The 3,861-nt window shown below is 40.2% G+C and overlaps 1 protein-coding gene across 1 annotated transcript in view; it reads right to left on the minus strand.

The window, feature by feature from the left end:
* The window catches only part of MARCHF6 (membrane associated ring-CH-type finger 6), a gene marked incomplete in the record, with an annotated part of 65,570 nt that extends 61,958 nt beyond the window's left edge, over positions 1 to 3,612 (minus strand). The window contains 1 exon segment of the mRNA XM_027769889.1: positions 3,491 to 3,612.
* Between the last annotated feature and the right edge of the window lie 249 nt (positions 3,613 to 3,861).

Raw genomic sequence — 3,861 nt, forward strand, 5'->3', positions numbered from 1 at the left:
AAAAAAAAAAAGTAACAAAAGGTGAGGAGGGGGAAAAATAGCCCACAAAATAAATCTCTCTGGCTGGCTGTCATGTCTCTTTCTCACTCGTACACACACATGCATGCACGCATGCATGCACGCATACAAACTACATACATATGTATGTGTATTAAAAGATGGTACGGAGCTTTTCTTTTTTGGAGAGATTTTTGCTATATGACATGTGCGCTCGCCAGAGAGACAGAGACAAAGAGTGAGAAATCACCCCCCAGGGGGATGACCACACTGCAATCCCTTCTCTTCCATTTTCCTCTTGGGATTTTGGGCATGCACGCACATATGCCCAGCATGAGTCTCAAGCCTCTAGGTCCAGGACTCGAACTGCAGATGGCTATGTGAGAGTCCAGCAATGTAACCATTACACCATCTACTGGTCCCAAAAGATGGCGCGTAGTTTTAAAAATATCTTCCTAGGGGCCAGCAGGTGGTGTGGTGGTTAAAGGTGCTGGAGTCTCACATGGCTGACCAGTTCGAGTCCCGGATCTGGCGGCTTGCTTTCTTATTTTCTTTTTCTCTCTCTCCCCCAACTTTCTCTCTTTCTCATTCTCACTCTGCCCCTCTATAGTCAAACTGAAATAAACAAATGAATAAATAAGGTTAAATAAAATAATCCTTAAAAAAAAATCTTCTTAAATGGAATAGCAATACTTATTACTATAAAAGACAATCAAGGTGAAAATAGTTACCTACTTAAATACTTTTATGCTGCTGGTGATAATCAAAACAAACAAACAAAAGGCAATGGAAACTTATAAAGAACTTACTTGGTGTGAAAGCAAATCTGTGCTTGCATAATTCACAGTATTCTTTTCGACTGTGTTTCAGCCACTGAACTAAGCTGTAATTACAAATACATTCGTAAGTACAGTGTTTTCCACAAAGAAACATTAGTAAGTTCCATTAGAAAATAATGTTGTTTTTTACTAAAACTTTATTACATACCTTTTACAATTTTGACACTTTCAAATTTAGAACATTCTTAACTTTTTATAACTACATTATAACAGGTAAAGATAAAAACTGTCTGTATTTCTACTATTAAAAGCATGAACGGGACCAGCAGTTGGCATAATGGCTATGTCACTGGACTCCCATGTAGTCAACCACAGTTCGAGTCCCGGGCTTGGTGGCTTAAACTCACACCTGGAGGATGTGCATGCGTGACCAAGATCCCGTGAGGAGAATGGAGGAGAAGGGACTGTGGTGTGGCCATCCCCCACAGGGGGTGATTTATCACTTTCTGTCTCTCTGTTTCTCTCTGTCTTTCTGCAAACACACGCACCCTATAGCAAAAAACTCTCCAAAAAAGAAAAAAAAGAAATACTGGTTTCCTTGATCAAAAATGAAGATTTTTCTGCTGAGAATTTTCCCTCCAGGCTCCTTTCTAGTGGGTAGAGATAGCTCTGTGTCTTTCTCCCCCATTTCTGCCTCTCTCTCTTCTTAAAAAAAAAAGATGTGAAGCCAGCTGGTGGCATGGTGATTAGGTGACTGGATCCTATACATGGCTGACTGCATGGTGACTCAAAACCAGGGGCCTGAAGAACATGCCAGATGCCATGTGTGTGTATATTCCTAAAGTCCCAAGAGGATAATGAAGGAAAAGAGACTGTTGCATGGCAACACCTGCCAAGAGGTGATTTCTCATTTCTCAGTCTCTCTGGCAAGTACACATGCATTATAGTAAACTAAAAACAAAACAAAACAAACAAAAAAAAGCTTGGCCCAGCCACAGGGCATCTCTCTGCAATGCTGGAGCCCATGGAAGGCTCTGACTGGTTCCCTGGAAACACACAGAGTATCACACACCTATGATCCTGGCTGGCTAGAGGGCTGGGTGAAGGGTTGCAACACAATGAGACCCTCTCAAGGGTATCTGTCTACCACCCCCAGTGAAAAAAATTAAATTTTTTTCAACTTAAAAAAAAAAGCTCAGAGGGGACCAGCAGTTAACGTAATGGCTATGTCGCTGGACTCCTGGACTCCTAGTAGTCGACCGCAGTTCACGTCCCGGACCTGGTGGCTTAAACTCATGCCGGGCACATGTGTGTGCATGCTCAAGATCCCGAGAGGAGAAGGGATTGTGGCGTGGCCATCCCCCCTGGGGGGTGATTTCTTGCTTTCTATCTCTCTGTCTCTGTCTCTGTCTTTCTGTCTGGTGAGTGCACACACCCTATAGAATAAAAAAAAGCTCAGGACCAGCAGATGACATAACAATTACTTTGTGCTAGGGACTCCCATGTGGCCAGATGTGGTTCGAATCCCATACCTGGCAGCTTGAAACTCATGCCAGGCACGTGTGCACGCAAGCTCAAAATCCCAAGAGGAAAATGGAGGGGAAAGGACTGCAGTATGGCTATCAGCCCTGGAGGGGGTGACTTCTCACTTTCTATCTGTATGTCTGTCTCTCTCTGTTCAGAAAGCACACAAAATCTCTCTAAAGAAAATAAAAAACACAAAACGCTCAATTAAGGTATATTTTCTTCAAAGTTAGATGATGAATATGGAAAGAATCTCAACGCCATCAACATAAGTTCTAATACTCATTTGATAATACCAATATTTCGTAGCTAGGTCTGAGTCCTGATTCTGCCACTAAGTAGCTAGCTATATGGCCCAGGGCAATTTCCTTTCCTTCTAAGAGAAAGACAAAGAGATCAGGTAAGTAATCACTCCCCAGGGCAGATGGTCATGCCACTCTCCACTCTCCTCAGGATTTTGGGCATGCACACACACACTGCCCGGCAATTTTCAAGCCTCTGTATCTGGGACTAGAACACAGTCAGCCATGTGGGAGTCCAACACCTCAACCACCATGCCAGCCTCCATGACAAGTTTTTTTTACCTTTCTATGCTTCAATCTCATCTAATATTAATACCGCATCTCATAGTTTTCCCATAAGAATTAAATAAGTTAAGGTGTGTAAAAGCAATGAAAATAGTTCTTGGCACAAAGTACTTCCTAAGTGTAAGCTATTATGCCAAGCAAAACTAGAAAACCTTAATATTTCCAATGACTAAACAAGCTCTCGGGTAGAAATAAACAAATGATACCTAGATGCACCTGTAAGACAATATACAAAATAACAGGCATGGTATTAAGAATAACAGGTCATTTCTTTTTAAATTTTTATGACTAAAGTTTTAAAAATAACTATGGAGAGGCCAGCAGGTGGAGTGGAAGTTAAGGTGCCAGAGTTCCAGGTCAACCGTGGTTCGAGTCCCAGACCTTGAGGCTTGCTTTCTCACTTTCCCTCTCTCTGTCTCTCTCTAGTGAGCATATGTGCCCTATAGCAAATTAAAAAATACTAATGATGATAAATAAAAGTAGATACATAATTCTTTAATAAATAATAAAGCTATATAAAAAGTTAACTAAATGACCACTCTTAATACATAGGTGACAAAATTGAAGCTCACATCTGTACAATCTCCTAAAAATCTGACTTACCATTCTTGGTGAATAAACTTAATACTGCCAGTACATACACAAGGATGATAAAGAGGTTTCTCAGGTGTTCCTTCTGATCGACACACTCTACATATATCTATGAACAAAAAAAAAAATAAATTATCTTTGGTCACAACTGTTTCAAAAAACAAGACCACAAAAACTAAAACAGTGCATGTTAAAGCAAGAATCTATCATTTGGCAAAACAGTCACTAGCACAGTTTACCAAAAACTGTGATTAAGGTGATATTCAAGTGTATACCTGAAACTAAAAACTTTCCTAAATAATGTATTAAAAAATAAAATTTTTGTATGAGAACTCTGTAAATTAAGTTGAAAATAACAGAAATGGTTGGTTTTATTTCACACT

The sequence above is a fragment of the Tupaia chinensis genome, unplaced genomic scaffold, assembly GCF_000334495.1.
Source record: "Tupaia chinensis unplaced genomic scaffold, TupChi_1.0 Scaffold000096_1, whole genome shotgun sequence".
Classification (NCBI taxonomy): domain Eukaryota; kingdom Metazoa; phylum Chordata; class Mammalia; order Scandentia; family Tupaiidae; genus Tupaia; species Tupaia belangeri.